The sequence below is a fragment of the Pleurodeles waltl genome, chromosome 3_1 (assembly GCF_031143425.1).
Source record: "Pleurodeles waltl isolate 20211129_DDA chromosome 3_1, aPleWal1.hap1.20221129, whole genome shotgun sequence".
Taxonomy (NCBI): Eukaryota; Metazoa; Chordata; class Amphibia; order Caudata; family Salamandridae; genus Pleurodeles; species Pleurodeles waltl.
In genome coordinates, this window is record NC_090440.1 from 47,093,903 (window position 1) to 47,118,124 (window position 24,222).

A 24,222-nucleotide genomic window follows, 5' to 3' on the forward strand; every position below is an offset into this window, starting at 1 on the left:
TAAGGGTTAGTGGCAGTTCAGCATTTTCTGTGTCAAAACACTCACCTGTTTATCAAATGTCAGTAGTTCACTGCAACTGTACATGAGGTTTGGAAACTGGCCATAGGGAGCATTTATCCTCAAAGCACTAGGATGGTGGCTCTCAAACTGGAGTAAGTTATTACGGTCAGCCACCACTGTCAGAGGTGGAGGAAGCGAACTTGAGATATTGATCCAATCCAATCTTCTATCTTATAGATGTGATCAATACAGAAGGTCCCTCTGATTTCCTGAAAAGTCTTGATGTAGAAGCTCTATACACTGTCGCGTGGGCTCTCATTATCCTAAATGAGACTACTGGATTTCTAGGCAGCAGGATCGATAACGGTGTGGGGGACTGAGTCTGACCCACGTGTAAGGAACTCTGTCACCCTAAATCCGGTTTTTGCTCCGGCTAACTAGCAGTGCCTCATTTCTCCCACGGGGAAGAGATGATTGGGCAGCCGAGCGCATGACATCTTTGGAACTTCTCAGGGAAGTCGTGGTCACTCAGATCCAAACCAACTCTCTCATTTACAATATGATCTCATATACAAATGACAAAGACAGTATAAGTTTTATATAATGATTTAATAAAACAACTGTATTTTAGATAATAAGGCATGAGCCGCAATAACCAGAACCATACAACACAGTAGGATTGAAATAGTTACCAGGAGAGTAAAAAATAAGAACAAAGCGATCATCGTGTTTAATAGTTTCTACTCTCCCTCTGCTTGTTCTATTTCGAGCACAGCATGTTAAGATTCTAGCTTGCCTGTCTGTATCACTGGGGAGACATCAGCCCTCATACCTGAGCAAAGGCCTGTGATCTTGGTTCAGCATCTGCAACGAGGCAGTCAGCGTCTAGTTGTGGTTCCCTGGTCGGAATCTCCCTCTTGCGTGTATTGGGACAAGGAAGTGATTTTATAACTAACATGTCAGCGTGATCACAAAATGTCCCTACGCAGGAATGCCAAGTCTAAACTCCTACCACGTCTATCGGCAATGTACCAGACTGTATCCTTGACTGAAGCACAGAGTGAATATGTTATGGAGAACTCCAGTACTGAAGTAGGCAAAACAGTGTGATATGAATAAAAAACAAAACCGTAGAACTGGCTATTTGAAAAATAACAGTACGAAGCCTAATAAAAAGCATTTAGAGCAAAGTGCACAGAGGCTCTAAGCTGCCAGCAAATGAATAAAATACATCCAGGGCAAAGTGCACAAAGGCCTAAAGCCTAAAGCTAACGCGCAAAGGATATGTAAAACCAACCACACTACACCCTCTCCTTGTCGGTAGCAAGTGGTTCCAATAATATAAAAATATGACCCAGATATAAACAATACCTAAAATTATATACATATTTCGACAAGGTCAGAAGACAACAGAGTCATAAATTTGGAAAACATGTGACAATAAAGCCAAATTCAATATAATGTCAATTTTGCAGGAGAGGAAAAAAAAATCCAATTGTTAAACAGAAGCAATAGAAAGTAGGAGCTCCTCCACTTCGATGTATGTCAATATCGGAAGATCCACGCCACAAAGTACCATGGAGCAGGTGTGTTCCAAAGCCCCCAAACCATTCAGGGCAGCACCCCGTGCAGGGCCTATGAATGAGACAAAACCATCTTCCTCCAGGAAGGGAATCTCATAAACTGCCTCACGAAGCAAACGCAACCGCAGTGCACAAGTCTGGGAATGAGCCCTAATCCGGAACATCAACAGATCAGGATCGACCACTGGAGGGCGCTGCAGTGAGAGACAGAGAGCCAGTGCATGTTCAAACGAGCACCAAAGGCACCGAAACACGGGTTGCACACAATCCAAAACCGGTCTGAAAGACAGAGACCAGTCACACTCCAAATGGCCCAGGAGTGTTGCTCCAAAATGCTGCATCATGCTTTCACGACACAGCTGCACTGACGGGAGCAGCAATATAGGATCTCGTTGTGGCGGGACAGCCATTGCGAAAAAAGAGCAACAACAGCAAGACTCCAGCCAATAAAGCCAAAGTAATCGGGAAACCCCCAAAAATGCTTCCGAAAATAGAGTGTATAGCCGAAGGTATCAAACCGAATATGGAAGAGAAGGTGTGAGCAAAACCAACACCAACGGCTTTGAAAAAATGTGCAATACCAGCAGTGCTGGATGCATTAAATATACGTCCCACAAGTTCACCGAAGTGACTCGGAAAGTTAGTATTCAAAAGGGACTGTATCTCCGCCGATGACCTTGCCACCTGAAGTGCGTAGGTCTCGCTAGCAGATGTAAGGGCCACATGCTTTTGAAACAATAAAGCTTTCAGCCGACTCAACTTGTCGAAATTAACCTTGGAAGTAGCAATATGAGGCGAGATGTCCGCTACCTCCCTAATTTGAGTGGGGGGAAACAACACATTCCCGCAGCACGTAACGGCCTTGTTGACAACGACAACGTAAACTATTCCGGCACGCATGCCACAGCAGCGTTCGCTGTTAAGAACAATGTAACTGCCATTAGAAAGCAACTGGAAAGTGTTTTTAATAACCGGGACTGGAACTCCCTTCAGATAACAAGCTAAGTTAGCAATCGAAGCGTTACACGCTCCGTGCAAGGACAGCTGTTTACAAACCATGGAATGGCTGACAGAAGCTTCGCATTCACTACCGCTAAGAAAAACCTCCCTCAAACCATTAACACATCTGTATTGAAAGGGAAGCTCCCACACCTCGTGTATGTAACTGTCTCCCAATAGTTCATATCTACCCACCGGAATGTGCTTCAAACAAGAAGTAAATTGCAGAGTGGAGATAGGCAGATTAATCACCCCATGAATCAACCACTCAGCTGACGGAATCTCAGCCACCGTGAAAGGCAGTTTCTCCAATTTCTCAATATTCAACATAACATACGTCGCTTCCTTTTTAGCCATCAGCTGTTGTTGACGAGTCAAATTAAAGGAGACAAAGATCTCTCTGGCACGAATGTGCTGCCATGGAACACGACCTGCCTTCAAGGTCTGAAGAGTCCAACCCAGCTGCATGATGGACCGCGTCCATGATATAAAGAAGACATGTCCGATCTAATAATGTCAATAGCAGAGGAAACAATGCTGCCAATCGTGTAAACACGGTCAGAAAGGGTATGCATGCCATTATCAACAACAAAGTCTGCATCAGGTTTTCCTGATCAATCTGCCTCAACCGGGCTGCAGCCTCTTGTTGTGAAAGCTTCCAAATCTCATTATAAACTTCGTATAAGAACCTTTACTTCCGTGGTACTTTGGGACCTGACAAAAAATCTTGTAAATCAGTATCATTAGACAGTAACGTGAGATGTGACTTAACTGCATCCAGCATGGATGACTTCAACCATTGCTGACAAAGCTTCCCCACGCTGTATGTAGTTATAATAGCAGCATGTTCTGGTGAAATGTAACAAGGGTCTGCCCTACTAGTCCTGAACCCCCCCGAAGAGGTGACAAAACGTTGATGACACTCATTAGTGTCTACATGCCATAATAACCTCCCGCCCGGATGTAACGATGAAGTGTTAAGCGTACCATTCTGGACCCAATGTGTAAATTCACTAAAAGTAGCATTCACATAGTGCTGCCAGTTGTTTAATTTGGAAGGGACAGGTATACTAGGCAAATTCAACTCTCTAATTGCCGCCAAGCCCAAACAGCTAGTCTGTTGTACTGTGCCATTGAGGAAAATCATCTGCACAGAGATAATACATGCTCTAAATAATGTATCCCTGCCTTGCATCTGCCAATTTTTCGTACCCCAAACACTTTTCAAGTCAACAGTCTTAAACCAGTATTCATACCCCTCGACCGAAAGTTTAGATACAAACAAATTTGAATACAGCAATTTAGTATCGGTCAATAACATTTGCTTATTAGAATACGGAGTAACTTTAAAATAGTAAGACCTAGCATTTCGTTGATTATGCCCAGAAAAATATGCAAATTTATCATAATACGTTTTCGAACTCCCTTGTGGAGGAGTCGAACAATGTTCCCATTGCACATAATTAAATATGGACTTAGGGCTATTAGCTTTATGAATAAAGTGGTGTCCATAATAGTTGTAGCAAAACATGTCACCATGATTATCTCTAAATTGGTAAGCATCTTCATTGTCATAGACAGTATAATATTGCAAATCTGTCAGCATAGCATCTACTGTCTTCACATCCCAATCATCAGAAACAATGCCTGGTATAACAATATTATTCATTGATAACTTGAGGACATACGGTATTTGAATCAATTCAGTGGGACCATATATATCAAACATTACTTTATCCCACACAATCCCATCCGGAATCGGTATTGCAGAAATGTTAACAGTGGACAAGTCTCTTCGAACCTTATGAGACGAAAAATGTGGTTTTAACACAGTCTCCACGTGCTCAATGTCAGATCGATCAGGAAGAAAATGACCATGTATTACCAGAAAAAAAGTAACCACAAATCCCAACCATTAAAAAAGAGTCATTACAGCCATAAAAAGCCACAAATAGTTCCAAGGAAAAACAAAATATGTGCGTTTAAGCCAACCCAGCATCTTACGTGGACCTCGGACAGAAGACATCGAGGACGAGGAGTGGGACACTGCATCATCAGTGTCGTTGAAGCAGCCAGAGGCAGTTCTTGCAAAAGGTGCAACTGTGAACAAAGAAGCAGATGGAGGCTCTCGCCTAGGCACGCTATAAACCACATGTTCAGAAACATCAGTAGAACGTACAGCAACTTGATCAAAAGATTCCATATTAATCGTCGTCTGTGGAACAATCGCAAGATCATCATCCACCCTCCCCAAGCTCGGAGAGGAAACAGCGTCGGTGTAAATCACCTGCAGCAGGACTTCTTCCCCAGTAGTGAGAGGGATTCCGGAACTACTGGGTGTCCCTCTTGGTCTGCTGTGCAGAATCGGCCACATGTTGTAACTTGACATTATCAATGGAAACAAAGCAATTTGCTTTGGCCCCTTGCAGCGGCGGTAAAATCACTGTTCTCGTGCCGCTCACTCCTAACACAGGGACAGGTGCTCGATAAGAAGGACCAAATTCTTTCTTTACTGCGACCTTTTCACGCACTAGATCCCCAATCCTGGGTATCCAACCAGTAGGTGTTACTGGATCATCCTTAATTCCTGAGGAGGCAGCACTTGCAGAAGAGTTATCTTCACGGAATTGTTGTAAATCCTGCAAAACAGTGACACGATCATTTATGTCAAAGGGCGTATCTGCCACCTCCACACCAGGACCATCTAGATCAGGAACATACATTTGTGTTCCAAACAGGCACTCATATGAAGTATGACCCCCCAGTGACCTTCTAGGCAAGTTATTAAGTGCTCTCTGTACTCCATACAGGTGGGCTAGCCAACCACGACCCGTACCTATAACTCTGGCCGTTAAGGATTGCTTTAAATCACGATTTAAACGCTCCACGACAGAATTTCCCTCGGGATGAAATGGAGACGAGAATTGGAGTTGGACCCCCAACAAAGCCATGGTGTCCCTGAATGCCTTAGAGGCAAAAGCAGGGCCCTGGTCCGAATGAAAAGCCGCAACTGCAAATGTATCGACAAAGATGCGCAAATCTTTAATAACAGTCCGAGCGTCAGCCGAGCGTTGTGGCCAGACCCACACAAATCTGGAGCACGAATCTACAGCAACCAAAATATATTTGTATGCACTATCTGGTGTCAGGGGACCACAATGATCCAAGTACACACACTGTAAAGGTTTATTTGAAATCAGAAGGGGTGTCTGCTGCGGGCGTCTAGCCGACAAAGCTTTAATCTGTTGACAAACGTCACAACAAAGGACATATTGCTTAGTCTCTTTATAGAGACCAGGCCACCAGTAACAAGCCTGTAAAAGTGAAATCGTGGCAGCCACACCAGCATGTGCAGACGCCACCCCCTCATGTGCTGCAGAAATTAATCGAGGTCTCTCAATTTTATTGGGTAGTTCACGTACACCAATGCCTGGAATATTAACAACAGCATTCAGCGCACTACTCAAGCAGTAACTATATTTAGAAGGAAATCCTTTAGGAAATGGCGTGCCATCAGCCGTAGCTTTTATGGCAGCCAAAATCTCTGTGTATGGTTTGGAACTCGAACGAGTCACTGCGGCCACAGTGGCGACAGCCACTGCTGATTTCGCAGCTTCATCAGCCAAAGTATTCCCAGCAACGTGTATTCCAACGCGCTGGTGTCCAAGTGTATGCACAACATTGACCTTAGGAAGCGTTTCTTTCAGATTCGCAACCTTACCCCACAACAATTTATGTTTAATGGTGTTGCCTTTAGAATCTCTGAACCCATTTAACTTCCAATAGTGCACATATTCATTGAAAGACTGAACACAGTAGTAGGAGTCACAGACCAGCAAGGTCAAAATTCCGGATCCGCGTGTTCCAACGCTAACAATAGAGCTTTGAGCTCAGCCAGCTGTGCCGTGCAATCTCCCAAGGTTTTAGTATAAGTATGTCGGGGGAAGAACACTTCCCCCTCCATAGTGCCGCTCACCACCGCACATGCAGCAGAATACTGTTGTTTAGTCCCAACCGCTGGTTGCGCAGAGCCATCGGTATACATGACCACCTGATATTGGTCAATAGGCAATGTGCCAGCAGGAACTGGGTACTCTATTTCATATTGAAGAAATTCTTGAGTCTGCAGTTTCGGGTCAAATATGTAATCTACATCAGTGGCTGTCAAAGACGTCGCCCATTGTATCCATCGCGGGTGTAAAGCTTTCGAATTAGGAACACTTGCTTTGGTAACAGCTTCTAAGGCCGGAATTGGGGAAACAACAACGATACGTTGTCCCTGGGCAAGCGGTCTTTCTTTAATCACAGCCATCTGTACTGCAGTGAGTATTTTTTCAGTCTGTGCAAATCGTTGTTCTGCAGCAGAATACAAGTGAGACTTGTATGCAATCGGGACAGTCTCACCCTCATTAAAGGTGACATATGTAAACCCAACAGCCCCAGGTATCACCTTGATGACTAAATGTGTCTTATTGTCCCGTGTGTGTAAGTGTTTAACTGCTAAGAGATCAGTCTGTAACTCTCGTAGTATGTGCGTATGCTCAACCGTCCAAAATCTACTCGAAAAAATTCGGACGAATCAACTCGTATAAGGGTTTTATACACGTAGCATAATCAGGAATGTAAGTTCTGCCAAAATTCAGAAACCCCAACAATGACTGGAGCTTCCAAACCGTATTAGGAGGCTGCAATAAAGCACATTTCTCCAAAAAATGTGACGCTAAGCTCTTGCCCTCACTCGACAACTCATATCCCAGGAAAATGACGCTGAGGAAGGCAATCTTTGATTTCTTAAAATTAAACTTATAGCCAATATCAGCAAACTCCACAACAATGCGCGATACACGCCTTAGATGTTGCAGAATCTCATTGTCTGTCAGATATATGTCATCAACATATGATAACGCTTCAGGGTCCAACTCGTGCAGCATTTCAGTCACATGAGCCGAAAACAGTCCTGGGCTATTCTTATACCCCTGAGGCAAACGACAAAACTTTTTCTGAGAGCCAAACACACTGAAACTGGTATAGTCCCGACTTTCGGGCACTATATTTTGGCAGAAAAATCCATTCGAGATATCTAACGTTGTTTTGTACTTCTTCCGTACTATATTATTCATAAGCGCTGCGCTATGTGAATTCTGTATTGCATATGTGCGTGTATGACTATTCAAATGTCTGTAATCCACCACTATCCTATATGAATGGTCCGGTTTAGCAACCGGAAATAAGGGGTTATTCATCGGCGAGACACAGGGCTCAATTACACCCTGGTACTCCAATTGTGTAAGAATTTTCCTAACTGATGCCCTTGCCTCAAATTTAATAGGATACTGCGGCTGTGGCTGAGGTTCGCCCTTTATTGGAATTACATGATAAGGTGATTGTCTATCCCACCCCACGTTATTTCTATATAGGGCGGGAGCCTGTGCTAGAGCCCATGTTTTACTATAGGACTCCGCTAGTTCTCTCGGAACAAGTGGTGAGAAGGAAGGTGCAATAACATCCTCCCCAGCCGGGCAGTCGCGAACAAAGTCAGGTGGCCAATCCTGTTCGGCCAGCAGAACATCATATGATTTTACCACATGGTCCCAAAAGATGGCGTGTTCAATGTGGTCAATGTCCCCTTCTAATCACAAAGTCACTTGATATACTCTATCAGGATCAGAGACTCGCATATCCGCCCTTTCGACTTGTATGAAGTCATCAGTTGCTTTCACCTCCAGATGCTCTAGAAGACTCCGGCGAACTATTGTGACCTCTGCCGCGCTGTCTAACAGTGCTAACGCCCATGTCTTGATTCGTCAAGAGAACTCTCTTCTTGAGCGGCATGTCTAACTGAGACTGCTGCCACTTTCTTCTTTTTAAATTGCTGTTTTTGTTGCAGCGGTTTCTCTTGTTGTGAATCCTGTCTTGGTTTCACGTACTCCGTCCTCCGCTCTGACCGCCCACCTCTCTCACTTCTCTTCTCTGAGGAGTCCTGAAAGGAACGAGATTGGCGTGTATCAGTATATTGATATCTATCAGGCGTCTCCAAATTATCCCTATTCCTGAGATTATACCTATTCTGCGGGGTCTCCGGTTGCGGAGACTGTCCCCCATCTTTTTTAGGTGTTTGCTGTTTCTTTTCCCAGCGCTTTTTAGTACCCTCAGGTTGCTGTTGTTTAGCATTATCTTTATTATTTTTACCCTGCAATTGGGTTTTTTGCGGTCTAGCCCCTAGGCTATCGCGACCAATACTAGAATAGGTTTCTGCTATTATTCTCGGAAGTTCCCGCTCCTGATTAATCTGCGGAACATCCCGAAGACGCACTCGCACAGCTAGTGCTACTGCCTCTCCCTTGAGATTACTCAAAATAATAGAAGAAACCGCGGCAAAATTGCCCATTAACTGCATGCCCAAATCTAAGGCAGGTGCAGCCCCATATTCATCTTGAATCTGTTTAAGCACTTCCGGTAAATTAGCCAATGTCGGTGTACCGTGTGCCGTAGTATAGAGCGCGGCAAACACCGTGCCCCAGGTATTACAAAGGTCCACCGGAGGAACCATCCCATACGGCAAACACATCGTCAATATTCTATGTTTATCCTGAGGTCCCGTATGGGGAAACACTGCTTCCAGCGTATTAATTTTTTGCGCCAGCCAAAATGGAGTCTCCTCAAGTTTAGCCGGTACCTTACACATAACTGAGTGTACAGTGGCCGGATTGATACCCAGGACCACTGCTTGTGGGTGCGCCGGAGCAGCACGCGCTGCATTAGTATTCAATGCTTGCATTACAAACTGAACCAGTCTTCTGTATGTAGTTGCTAAGTCTATATATAAACGACGCACATCAGCCACTGCCAAATTTGCAACCGCAGGATATGGTGTGTAAGTAGCCAATAAAGGCCAGGTCGGACCATCATTACTCAACGGACCTAACCTCACTTGTGCTACTGTATGTGGAAGGGCGCCATCAAGCCAATTATGGTGTTCTTGATAAGATAGAGGTATCTCTAAGTATGCGTAAGCCCTGTACTGTCCAGGGACATTCGCAACAGTGTATTCGTGAAAAGTATTTGTACTCCCATCAACTGCTGGAAATACGACCCAAGAATAAAAAAGTTCTGTTCCATAGGCTGCATGGGCGTCCACCACAAAAGTGACCGGACCCCCTGGACCGTCAGTCCATGTGCTATCAGATGTCCTGTGAGCGGGTGACGCATATTGATGGCTATATTCACTACATTAGGATTCGCCATTTGTAAAAAATAGCTCTAGGTCAGAGAAGGCACACCAATATTGGGGTTCTTCCTTTCAAAGTTCAAGCTTGAACAACCAACCACTAAGTAACAGGATGTACCTATACCGTGGTGGCGGAAACCCTCAGCCCCACGGACGTCTCCGCTTACGGAACCGAGGAGTCAAAAAATATATGAGATCGAGAGAGTCAGTCGGACCTAAACATTAGAGCCAGACCAAACGTTGGCGGCGCCATGTCGCGTGGGCTCTCATTATCCTAAATGAGACTACTGGATTTCTAGGCAGCAGGATCGATAACGGTGTGGGGGACTGAGTCTGACCCACGTGTAAGGAACTCTGTCACCCTAAATCCGTTTTTTGCTCCGGCTAACTAGCAGTGCCTCATTTCTCCCACGGGGAAGAGATGATTGGGCAGCCGAGCGCATGACATCTTTGGAACTTCTCAGGGAAGTCGTGGTCACTCAGATCCAAACCAACTCTCTCATTTACAATATGATCTCATATACAAATGACAAAGACAGTATAAGTTTTATATAATGATTTAATAAAACGACTGTATTTTAGATAATAAGGCATGAGCCACAATAACCAGAACCATACAACACAGTAGGATTGAAATAGTTACCAGGAGAGTAAAAAATAAGAACAAAGCGATCATCGTGTTTAATAGTTTCTACTCTCCCTCTGCTTGTTCTATTTCGAGCACAGCATGTTAAGCTTCTAGCTTGCCTGTCTGTATCACTGGGGAGACATCAGCCCTCATACCTGAGCAAAGGCCTGTGATATTGGTTCAGCATCTGCAACAAGGCAGTCAGCGTCTAGTTGTGGTTCCCTGGTCGGAATCTCCCTCTTGCGTGTATTGGGACAAGGAAGTGATTTTATAACTAACATGTCAGCGTGATCACAAAATGTCCCTATGCAGGAATGCTAAGTCTAAACTCCTACCACGTCTATGGGCAATGTACCAGACTGTATCCTTGACTGAAGCACAGAGTGAATATGTTATGGAGAACTCCAGTGCTGAAGTAGGCAAAACAGTGTGATATGAATAAAAAACAAACCATAAGAAGACTCACCGTAATAACTTACTCCTGTTTGACAGCCACCACCCTAGGGCTTTGAGGACAATTCTTCCCTAATTAATTACAACATATAAAATATAATTTATATAGTGGCAATCATATAAAATTAAAAACAACAAGTGATGGACGGAATGCTGAACATTGTCAAACACTCACCCCCAGTCATAGATCTGGGTTTAATCCATCGTTCTTTTGCTTACCATGCCACCCCAGTTTGGACCCAGCCATATGCAAATCAGTCTTGACCCTGTTCCTCATGGGAACAGTCCAGCCCGAACTGCCAAGCCAGGTCCTCACTGGACCGGAAACAAGCATCCTGGGACCGGTTTTGGGGTTTCACCCCTCATCAGCCAGGCTAGCTTGAATCCAGGCATGGGAAGCACGGGACCCACGTCTGGGCATACCCTTCCCACTTAGGGCGACAAAGCAAAAACAACAAGTGATGGACGGAATGCTGAACATTGTCAAACACTCACCCCCAGTCATAGATCTGGGTTTAATCCATCGTTCTTTTGCTTACCATGCCACCCCAGTTTGGACCCAGCCATATGCAAATCAGTCTTGACCCTGTTCCTCATGGGAACAGTCCAGCCCGAACTGCCAAGCCAGGTCCTCACTGGACCGGAAACAAGCATCCTGGGACCGGTTTCGGGGTTTCACCATTCCGTCCATCACTTGTTGTTTTTGTTGTTGGAAAAATGAAAGGAACTCTAATTTAAAAAACATTGGTTTACTAAAAACCAAAAGTGATTTTCTTTAAAAATAAAGCATAATCTCTAACTGTTCATTAAAAGCCTTGGAAATTGTAAACCTATAAAATAAAAGATGATACAGAGCCACGGAAAAGAGTACCTTCAAACTTAGCATATACATCACATTTAATAAACATAAAGCACATAATGTGACATATTTTAACATAATATAATGATATATTACAAATAGACTTGACCTACATCTAGCCCAAAATACTAGTGAACAAAACTACAAAAACTACAAATAGCCATACCAAAAACCCCAAAACAACAATATAACTTCAATTAACAAATACCATCTAATTCCCCTGTACCCTGATATCCTATAATGAAAACCATAAACAAGGACTTACCTGCTGCGACTAACAGCAGCATCTTCCCACAACTTACTTCCTAGAAAATGTGGTCTAAATGAGACAAGTAGACACAACATTGGAAATAGTGGTAAAAAAGCAGGTAAATGAAAAAAAAACTATAACCAAGTATGAACAAAAAATGTATGCATAATGCAAAACATATAAAAAACGTGTTATAAAATATGTTAAAAATATAAAGGATAAATAAATTGTACTTGAAAGATGTAGGTTTTAATTTTATATATACTTAAAAAAGCTCACTGTGCTATAAGACTCAGGGGGTCATTACAACCCTGGCGGACGGTGTTAAAGTGTGGTAAGACCGCCAACAGGCCGGCGGTAAAAAATGTGTAATTACAACTGTGGCGGAAACCGCCAACAAAGACAGCCACTTTAACACTCCGACTGCCACGGCGGTACAGACAAACAGCGCGGCGGTCACCGCCAACAGACAGGCGGGAGACAATGTACCGCCCACACTATTATGACAGGCCAATCCGCCACCTTTTCCGGGGCGGATACAACGTGGATAAAAACACGGCGGAAACAGGCATTTCAAAAGAAAAACGCTCACCTCTACACACTTCACGAGGAAGGAGGACAGCATGGAGCCGGAACTTCATATTCTTCCAGCGCTAGTCTTCCTGCTCTTCTATGAGGATCACCAACGCCGGCGGCGAAGAGCACGGTTAGTACTGCACCTACGACATAGGGGAGGGGGAGGTAAAAAACAGGGACACACACACTCAACACCCCAACCCCCACCCCGATCCTCACCCACTACAACACACACACCAATGCTTATCTATACATTACAGTAACACCCACCAACCCCCCCCCCCGGAAGAAGGCAAAGACAAAAGGAAATTAGTGTAACTATTGTAATATATCATAAATCAGTAAGCAAAAATATACATATATATATATATATATGCACTATAAACAGAACATACACCACGATTATTATTGCAGGTTTTGCATCATTCATAGTCCGTGGACCACTGGGCCCAAAATGCATGGGCGAGGTCCACATAAGATACCCGAACATGACGGAGAGAACACTGCTGTGGCATCAGATAGAAATACAACAGGCACCTCAGGGGGAAGGGAAAGGGGGGCACCTCAGCCGGATGAGTGCACGACTCCAGATCCACGAAGGGGCTCCATGCCCATTGATGTATCCTGGGGAGTGCAAAGCCACAGTCTCTCAAGTCTCTCCAGTGGGTGGGTTGCCCACTGTTCAATCCTGGGGAGTGCAAAGCCACAGTCTCTCAAGTCTCTACAGTGGGTGGTTTGCCCACTGTTCAATCCTGGGGAGTGCAAAGCCACAGTCTCTCAAGTCGATGCATGTCTCCACTGGTTCTGGAGGGGGACTGGTGCCCAGAGTGCTTCATCCTGCCAAGGACAGAGGGAGTGGATGCATGTCCCCACTGGTTCTGGAGGGGGACTGGTGCCCAGAGTGCTTCATCCTGCCAGGGACAGAGGGAGTGGATGCATGTCTTCACTAGTTCTGGAGGGGGACTGGTGCCCAGAGTGCAGCACTCACCCCGTGACGGTCCCAGTTGCGTCACTGCCCCTGCCGCAAATGGGCTAGCGGTGTATTCCATGGCCGTCTTTGCCCTGTTCAGCGGTGCTTGCCCTGTTCAGCGGTCCTTGGCCTGTTCAGCTGTGCTTGAGTTGCCAGTTTCTGACCTGTTCAGCGGTGCTTGCCCTGTTCAGCGGTGCTTGCCATGGCGGCCCGTCATTGCCCAGCTGGGCTGTGGCTGCCGGTCCTTTATGGGTCAGCTGGGCTGTGGCTTGCGGGGCCCTCCTGGGCAGTGACGATGGGGCTGACGGTGGCCTCTTCCTGGGCAGTGATGATGGGGCTGGCGGTGGCCTTTTCCTGGGCAGTGACGATGGGGCTGGCGGTGGCCTCCTGGCCAGCGGGGATGATGGCGATTTTCTCCGCCGTGCTGCTCCTCCCAGACTTTGCAGGTTTCTTCTGCCCCTTCCCCACCTTGGGAGGAGTCACAGCTGAGTCCACACTCCCCCTGGGACCCCTGTGAGCGGCTTGGCTGGCTGGGGTCTTCCCCCTCTCCTGCCGGGCACTGTCCAACTTCTGGTGCTTCACGGGGGGGACTGGCTGTGCTGTGGCTCCGTGCCACACTGGCTGCCCTGGTGGCCGGTGCACTCCACATACCTGTAACAACAGGTACCACTGGTCCCGGAGATTTTTTGGCTGAGGTGCTAGTACGCGACCTATGAGTTGGAGGGGGGGTGGTGGGAAATAGGTTAAGGGGGGACAGGAAAAGTTTTTGGGACACACTGGGACGGGTAGCTGGAGGGGGTTTGGGAGTGGAGGAAGAGGTTGTGGTTGTAGGAGGTGTAAATTTTGTAGATTTGGGTGCAGGTGCATGCGCTGGAGGCTGTCGTGAGGTGGATGGCTGTTGGGTGTGCCTGCGTTTGTGTATCTTCGGAGGGGGCGTCACAGACACACTGGGAGAGGACACATGGGACGTGTAAATGGTAGTGGGGGTGGTGAGTGCACGTGAGCGGGGTGTGGTGGTGGGTGTGCTGGTGCGGGACGTAGTGGCTGTAGTGGTAGTGCATGCAGGTGTGTGTGTAGACGAGACAGGGAGGGAGGAGGGAGACGAGGAGGAGGGGGACACAGTGGAGGCAGTGGATGTTGGTGTGTCTATATGTGTGTGATGCTTGCGTGAGTGCCTTTGTGATGTGTGGTGCTTATGTTTGCCTGAGCTTCCCTGGTGTGGTGAGGTTTGTGCAGGCTGGTCTGATGGTGTGCTTGGGATAGGCAGAGGTACAGGGGATTGGGTCTGGGTGTAGGAAGTTGGAGGGGGGGGCTAGACACAGGGACAATGACTGCCATCAGTGCTGAGGCCAGAGTTTGAAGGGTTCGATGAAGGGCAGCCTGACCAGAATGAATGCCCTCCAGGAATGCATTTGTGTGTTGCAACTCCCTTTCTACACCCTGGATGGCATTCAAAATGGTAGACTGCCCAACAGTGAGGGACCTGAGGAGGTCAATGGCCTCCTCACTGAGGGCAGCAGAGGTGACAGGGGCAGGGGCTGAGGTGCCTGGGGCGAAGGTGATGCCCACCCTTCTGGGTGAGCGGGCACGGGGCACACGCTGAGGGGCTGCTGGGAGGGCGGTGCTGGTAGGGGGTGTGGCGGCTGTACCTGTTGAAGTAAGGGGCAGAGATCTTGCCGCCATCACAAGGGAGCTCCCATCGGAGGACGAGTCCGTGTTGCTGGTTGCAGATCCTGTGACTGCCGTGGTGCTCCCCTCGCCCTCCGTCCCACTGGTGTATTCTGAGTCCGTAGTGTGGGCCTCCATGCCCATGTGGGATGCAGCTCCCTCGTGCTCCGGTGCCACTGTACCTCCGCCTGATGATGCTAATGCACACAAGAACAGGGAGACGGCAAAAAAAGGGGGGGATGAAACAGAAGAAAGACAGGTTGAGTGCATGGCTTACTACTACTGTTGGCGGACAATACAGACACAGCAGCCCCCTGCACTACGTCGCGCTGTTGGGCTCTACAGTGCAATTCCTGGGAAATGGCCTACAAGGCTATGGACGACATCTGCACACATAGATGACCCTGGGGCATGAATAGCTGTACTTGGCACTCTACAGAGGTGGGGTGGGGGGACACAGGGCCATGCCTTATGAATGGGCCTAGGCTACGGAACTCGCCCTGGCCTAGGGGAACCCACAGCCCTCCTCCCCCACCCAGACACCTTCACTGCGCGCAAAGTCAGCTGAATGATATTTTACTCATCCCCTTGTGTCTGCTGTGTTGCCCTCAAGCGCCCATCCAACTCAGGGTAGGCCACCACCAGAATCCGGAACATCAGAGGGGTCATGGTTCGACGGGCACCCCTCCCATGTTGGGAGGCCATCCCCAGCTGAGCCTCCGCCGTCTTCTTGCTCCAGCGGCGAATGTCCTCCCATCTCTTCCGGCAGTGGGTGCGCTTGTCTGTGGTGGACCCCCAGGGTCCGGACGTCTTTGGCGATGGAACGCCAAATATCCTTCTTCTGGTGGCCGCTGACCTACATGAAATGTACAGGGGAAGAAGAGAAGTCATTAACAACTGCACCGTCAAAGTGAGTGGCCCACATCCCTATCCTTGCCATGTGGCACATGCATTCCCCGTCTTTCATGCACTCAGAACACTGCCCCCTTCCTTCTTACAACCAGCCCTCTCCACACAGGCATAGCCCATACAACATGCTCCCTGTATATTTACCTGTTGGTCTGGAGGACCGTAGAGTAGCGTGTACTGGGGGAGGACCCCGTCGACTAGCTTCTCCAACTCCTCTGCAGTGAAGGCAGGGGCCCTTTCCCCAGACGCACGAGCCATTGTCTCTTCCAGACCGAGGTCACAGCAGCACTTGCAGTGTGGGTCCTCTCCTGTCGAAGATCAGGTATCGATTGATTAAACAGTTAGAAAATGGCGGTCACGTCCGCGGCGGTCACGTCTGCGGCGGTGCGTACCATCACCGCCGGCGTACATCGTCCTATGGGGTCCAATGTTAACCAATGCAGCATTGCGCGGCGGTCTTCGCCCGCCTACCGCGACGGTGTACAACGCCAGCGCTGTTACCTCACATCCCATTGTCCCGCTTTAGAGGTCAGGCAGCCGCCATTTCAGGGGCCCACATGGCCTACTTACCAACTGCGTCACACATACCTAGGCCTAGTCTCAACACACATACAGGCCACATTTTGTGTATGATTGGTGTTCTGTGCATACTGTGGGTACATACCTCTGAGTTGTTTGACTCTGTGCTCGCTGTTGTCCTTTATAGGCACCGTCCGCTGGGACATGTGAGGAGATGGCAGAATCCTCCGGTGTACCGACCGCTGGTTGACCTGTTGACAATGGAGGAAAGACATTTGATCATCACCTACAGGTTTGACCGTGCCACAATCCAGGAACTGTGTATCAAGTTGGAGCCAGACCTGATGTCAGCAATCCGCCATCCCACAGGAATCCCCCCTCAAGTGCAGGTGCTATCAGTGCTCCATTTCCTTGCAAGTGGGTCTTTTCAAACAACAGTGGCCATAGCATCAGGGATGTCCCAGCCGATATTTTCCAACGTGTTGTCCAGAGTGTTGTCTGCCCTTCTGAAACACATGCTGAGCTACATCATTTTCCCTCAGGTGGAGGATTTGCCTACAGTGAAAGGTGACTTTTATGCCCTTGGACATATCCCCAACATCATAGGTGCCATTGATGGGACCCATGTGGCTTTGGTCCCCCCCAACAGGAGTGAAGAGGTGTACAGAAACCGGAAGAGTTATCATTCGATGAATGTACAGATGGTATGTTTGGCAGACCAGTACATCTCCCATGTGAATGCCATGTTCCCTGGCTCAGTGCATGACGCCTACATCCTGTGGAATAGCAGCATCCCTTATGTGATGGGTTTACTACAGAGGCACCGGGTGTGGCTATTAGGGGACTCTGGTTACCCCAACCTGTCATGGCTACTGACCCCAGTGAGGAATCCCAGGACCAGGGCAGAGGAACGCTACAATGAGGCCCATGGGCGGACTAGGAGGGTGATCGAACGCACCTTCGGCCTCCTGAAGGCCAGGTTGGTGCCTCCACATGACAGGTGGATCCCTATTCTACTCACCAAAGAAGGTGTGTCAGATCATCGTGGCCTGCTGTATGCTTCATAATTTGGCTTTGCGACGACAGGTGCCTTTTCTGCAGGAGGATGGTCCAGATGGCGGTGTTGTGGCAGCTGTGGAGCCTGTGGACAGTGATGAGGAGGAAGCAGAGGAAGAAGACATTGACAACAGGGACTCAGTCATCCAGCAATATTTCCAGTGAAACACAGGTGAGAATACATTCCTGCCTACTACAAGTACTTTTCAACTTCTACCTCTATCCTGTCTGTCGATTTCACCCAGTGTATGGTCACTGAGTTGTCACTTTGCCTTACGGTTTCACAGGTGTGGGTCCCAACGTGTATCATCTGCTTAGATTGCTCATGGACTAGAGCTGTGTGACATAGGTATGTTGACATTAATAATTCCTGGAAATTTTGTCACTGTAATTGCAAATACACTATTTCAAAATCACAGACAGACTCCAGATCTTGGTGCTTTAGGTGTGTTTATTTAAATGCTAAATATTGGAGGGGGAAGTTAAATGGTGAGGGGTGATGGCGGAGGAGTGTCCATGGCAGAGTCCAGTCTATTTGTCTCATAAGTGCATTGCCCATATGTGCATAGGAAGTGGAGCTGGGGCAGTTCCAATATGGACAGGGTGACAAAGTGGGACAGTGGGTTGACAATCAGGGTGGTCTCATTTCTTGGCGGGGGTCTTGGCATCGTGCTCTGTCTTGTTCCTGGATCTCAGGGACCGCTTGCAGGGTGGTTCTCCGTCTGCAGGGGGTGGGGTGCTGGTGTGGTGGTCCTGTGGCGGTGCCTCCTGTCCACTAGCGCCGGCGGAGGTGGTGGGCAGTTCATCGTCCATGCTAATGTCAGGGGCCCCATGGAGTGCCACAGTGTCCCTCCTGGTGTTTAGTATTTCCTTCAGCACCCCTACGATGGTGCCCAGGGCGGAGCTGATGGTTCTGAGTTCCTCCCTGAAGCCCAGATACTGTTCCTCCTGCATGCGCTGGGTCTCCTGAAACTTGGCCAGGACCGTTGCCATCATTTCCTGGGAGTGGTGGTATGCTCCCTTGATGGAGGAGAGGGCCTCGTGGAGAGTGGGTTCCCTTGGCCTGTCCGCCCCCTGTCACACAGCAGCCCTCCCAGTTCCCCTGTGTTCCTGGGCCTCCGTCCCCTGGACCGTGTGCCCACTGCCACTGCCCCCAGGTCCCTGTTGTTGTTGGGGTGGTGGGTTATCCTGGGTTCCCTGTAGTGGTGGACACACAGCTGATTGACGTGTCCTGGGTATGGAGGTATGGGCCCGCTGGGTGGGTGCTGTGCTGGTGTTACCAGAGGGTGGAAGGTCTGTGGTGGCCTGTGCCTGTGCGAGGGGAGCCGACTGTCCCGAGGCCCACGATGGTCCGGGCTGGTCATCTGGATCCAGTTGGACAGAGCTGCTGTCATCACTGTGGGCCTCTTCTGTGGGTGGGGTGGAGATGTCTGGACCCTCCTGTCTGGTGACGTTGGGTAGTGGTCCTGCAGGGGTGTAAAAGCTTAATTATTGCATCTGTGTGTGTCATGGTGGGCAATGGGTGGGTGACCGGTGTACCCCTGTGCTTGCATTCCTATGTGGGGACTTGTGTGATGATGGGCTAGGGGGTTGTATGGGTATATGCAGTGGGCATGCTTTAGTGATGGGTGTCCATGCGTTGGGGTTGCATGCAGGGCTTGGTGTTGGGATGTGTGGTTTGTGATAGTGGGGTATGTGTGAGTTGGTGGATTGCTGAGGGTGAGGGTACGGGTAGGAGTGTGTGATGGCATGCAGGAAGGGTGGGGGATATATTAGTAAAGGTTTTACTTACCAGAGTCCATTCCTCCACCGACTACTGCGAGGCCCTCAGAATGCAGAATCGCCAAGACCTGCTCCTCCCATGCTGTTAGTTGTGGGGGAGGAGGTGGGGGTCTGGCGCCAGTCCGCTGAACCGCCAAGTGGTGTCTGGAGACCGCGGAACGCACCTTCCCCCGTAGGTCGTTCCACCTCTTCCTGATGTCGTCCCGATTTTTTGGGTGTTGTCCCACTGCGTTGACCCTGTCGACTATTCTTCTCCATCTTCCTTGCAGTTGAGGTGTGCTGCACCTGTGCTCCAAATAGCTGTGGCTCTACTCCGACGATTTCCTCCACCATGACCCTGAGCTCCTCCTCAGAGAACCTGGGGTGTCTTTGCCGTGCCATGGGGTGGTGTAGGTGATGTGTGGGGTGGTCTGTATGGTGATAGTTGTGGTGATATGTAGTGTTGTGTGGTGTTTTGTGCATGGAAGTTGTGTGGGTGATGGTGTTGAGTGCCTGTGGCTGCTAGTTTGTGGATGGTGGTGTCTCTCTCTTGCCTTCTCTCTGTAATAGTGGTCGTAGGGTTTTGTGGGTGATGTGGGTGTGTGTTTTATATTGCAATGGGTGTGTGGGAGTGGTGTGTGTATGTGTCTCAGGTGTGTGTATTTAGAATTGTCCAATGTGACGGTGTTTTGTATGTGTGTGTGTATTTTGAGCGCGGCGGTGTGTACCGCCAATGGAATACCGCGGTTGAAAGACCGCTGCGTGGATTCGTGTGTCGTGATAGTGTGGGCGTATTTCTGTTGCCGTGAGGGTGGAGGTTTTGTTTTCGCCAGTTTATCACTGACCTTTGGTGTGGCGGACTTGTGTGGGTTTCTGAATTTTGTCGGATTTCGAGATGTGGGTCATAATAGCTGTGGCGGAATTCGGCAGCCGCAGCGGTATGTTGGCGGTCTTCTGCACGGCGGTAAGCGGCTTTTACCGCCAATGTTGTAATGACCACCTCAATCTGCTTTCTACTGGTGAGCCCCAGATAGATCAGAAGGGACCTGGCCTGCCAGTTTATGCTGGCTGTTCCTATTAAAGAGCAAAGCTGATTTGCATACGTTTGGTTCCCTTCTTTAATGGTATGGTGGGCAAACAAATAATGGATTGGATTCCAGTACAGAGCAATTATGAGCAGTTGAGATTAATTTTTGCTTTCCTCACTGATATGATGTGTTTACTTTGACCCAGCTGCTGCTGGTGTGGCCATTGGCACTCATTTTGGGGGACTGGCACCTATTTGTCCTCGTCTGACATTTCCTGAGGACAAGAGAGGGAAAACACACAAAAGAAGTTGAAAGAGAAAGATGTAAACACGCCGCAAAGGGAGAAAGCTGGGTCATGTAAGAGTAAGATAAAGGGGCAGAGTGTCTGGTAGTAGATTAAAGATGCCTGGGTGGATTCCAGACGGTGAAGCCTTAGTATTCGGCACGCTGGTGGCAGCTGCATGCTTCTGAGCAGAGATTTGGGCACCAACACTTATTCTTCTATTTAGTTAAATACCGCTGATATGATCTGGAGCATATGCGGAATGGGAGGCCTCCTGTGAAGAGAAGAAGTGAAATCAGAATCACTATGCCAGAAATGGATCAAAAGTGGACTGGGAGGTGCCCTGCTGGGACAAGAAACAGAAGTGAGATGGAAGTTATCATGCTGGGATCTGAAGTAGAAATTAAATGTAAGACCCCCTCCAGTTACCAGGAGTAGTAGCCAAATAAGGGTTGCCTGCTGAGAGGAGAACTAAATTCCAAGTGCCCTCTCAGACCAGAAGTAGAAGTGGAATGGTAGTTGCACTGATACACTGGGAGCAGAAGGAAAGGCTCCTGTTGGCTATGCGGGTAGAAGAAACGTGGAAGGTGCCCTTCTGTTATTAGAAGCAGAAATGGAAAGGAACATGGCCTGCCAGGGCTGAAAGCAAAGTGGCATCGGGGGTGCCATACTGGTAGCAGAAATAGCTGCTGTGACCATGATTGAAGTTGGAATGGGAGGCTTCCTCTGACAAGCAGGAGCAGAACTGGAATGGGAGACACCATGACAGGCCACAAGCTGTAGTTAAATGGTAGATGCCCTGCTTGGAGCAGAGCTGGAATGGGAGGCTCCATGCCAGACCAGGAGTTGAAGTGGAATGGGAAATACGTTTCCAAGAATAGAGCTGCATTGGGAGATGCCAGGCCAGGAGCTAAAGGTGACTGGGAGATACCTCGCCAGGAGCAGGGCTGGAATGGGAGGCACAATAGCAGACTAGGAGCTGGAGTGAAATGGTAGGTACCCTGCAGGGAACAGAGGTGGAATGGGAGGTCCCATGCTACACTGGGAGCTGGAAGAAAATGGGATATATACTGCTGTGAGAAGGGCTGGAAAAGGAGGCATCATGCCATACCGGGAAATGAAATGAAATGGTAGACACCCTGCCCGTAGCAGGGAAAGAATAGAAGGCAACATGGCAGACCGGAAGCTGAAGTGAAATGTGATATACACTGCTGAGAGCAAGGCTGGAATTAGAGGAACAATGCCAAATCTGGAGCTGACATTAAATGGGATATATGCTGCTGGGAGCAGGGCTGGAATAGGAGGCACCATGCCATACTGGGAGCTGAAGTGAAATGGGAGATACCTTGCAGGGAGCAGAGGTGGAATGGAAGGCACCGTGCCAGGCTGGGAGCTGAAGTGAAATGGGAGATACCTTGCAGGGAGCAGAGGTGGAATGGGAGGCACCATGCCAGACTGGGAGCTGAAGTTAAATGGTAGATAGCCTGCAAGGAGCAAGGCTGGAATGGCAGGAACCATGCCACACTGGGAGCTAAAGTGAAATGGTAGGTACCCTGCAGGGAGCGGAGGTGGAATGGGAGGCACCATGCCACACTGGGAGCTGAAAGAAAATGGGATATATGCTGCTGTGATAAGGTCTGGAAAAGGAGGCATCATGCCATACCGGGAGATTAAATGAAATGGTAGATACCCTGCCCGTAGCAGGGAAAGTATGGAAGGCGACATGCCAGACTGGAAGCTGAAGTGAAATGCGAGATAACCTGCAGGGAGCAGGGCTTGGATGGGAAACACCATGCCAGACCGGAAGCTGAAGTAAAATGGTAGATTCTCTGGAAGGAGCAAGGCTGGAATTGAAGGCACCATGCCACACTGGGAGCTGAAGGAAAATGGGTTATATGCTGCCCAGAGCAGGAATGGGAGGCACCATGCCAGACTGGGAGCTGAAGTGAAATGGGAGATACCCTGCAGGGAGCAGAGCTGGAATAGGAGGCTCCATGGCAGACCAGGAGCTGAAGAGAGATGGGATATACACTGCCAGGAACAGCTATGAAATGGGAGGCACCATGCCAGACCGGAAGTTGAAGTGAAATGGTTGATACTCTGCAGGAGCAGAGATGGAATGGGAGGCACCATTGGCAGACCGGAAGTTGAAGTGACATTGTAGATACCCTGCAGGGAGCAAGGCCAGAATGGGAGGTACCATGCCAGTCTGGGAGCTCAAGTGAAATGGTAGATACCCTGACTGGAGCAGAGCTGGAATGGGAGGCACCACGTCAGACGAGGAGCTGAAGTGAAATAGGAGGTATACTGCCAGGAGCAGAGGTGGAATGGGAGGTGCCATGGCAGAACAGGAGCTGAAGTGAAATGGTAGATACCCTGCTAGGAATAGAGCTGGAATGGGAGGCACCTTGCCAGACCAGGAACTGAATGCAAATAGGAGACAGGATGCCAGGAGCAGCGATAGAATGGGACGCACCATGACAGACCAGGAGCTGAAGAGTGATGGTAGATACCCTTCCAGGAGTAGAGCTTGAATGGGAGGCACCATGCCAGACCGGAAGTCGAAGTGAAACAGGGTCACGTTGACATGAGAAGGGCTGGAATCTGAGGCACACTGCCTGTACTGTGACAGGTGAGCAGAAGTGTAATTTGAGCTCAGATGCTGGATTTAAGAAGTGTAAAGAAAATCAGAATGTAATAGCCTAAACTTTCTACAGATTAATCACTTTATCATCATCTAAAGGTTGCTTTTCCTGTGACTAAGGCACGTTCAAAACGGTGCCCATGTTTCCTGGTTTAAGAAATTTGTAAGAAAAGCAAACCTTTTTTGTTAATCAGCTCAATGGATTGGTAGACATCCCGTTGCAAATGCTTTTATTTCTCCTGGTTTTTGCTTTTTCTATATGTGCTGCATTCTGCCATTACTGAAAGAGCAAAAGGCCATTACTGATTGTCTATGCCAGGAAGGTGTACATTCCTGCACATGAATAATCAATAATGGCAATGTGTTACTCCTATTTGTGCTGCAGAAGGCAGCACACATAGAAGTAGTGCATCGTCATTATTTAGTGATTGTGTGCAGGAACCTCATGCAGTGCAAATACGTTGTCAGCCCGAGACCCACCCTAGCGCTTACCCCAATTCAATATTACAAAGTTATAGGGTGTACCGTGGCTCACAACAATAGCAGAAATGTGTACATACAGAGCACTTTCAAGTAGTTTTGTGGTCTAGGCCACACAGGTAAACCTCAATGTCAACCGCTATAGTCCTTTGACAAAGAAACAAAGTGTACCGCAACCCAGCCCTGCAGTGTAGTCAATCTCAGGCAATTACTGCCACTCACACTCGATCCGCACGGCTATGCAATGCCACAGATACCAGGCAGGCTAGTATAACATGCACTCGCACACACTCGCCCAGCATCCTAATGCGATGCATTGATAAGTGGC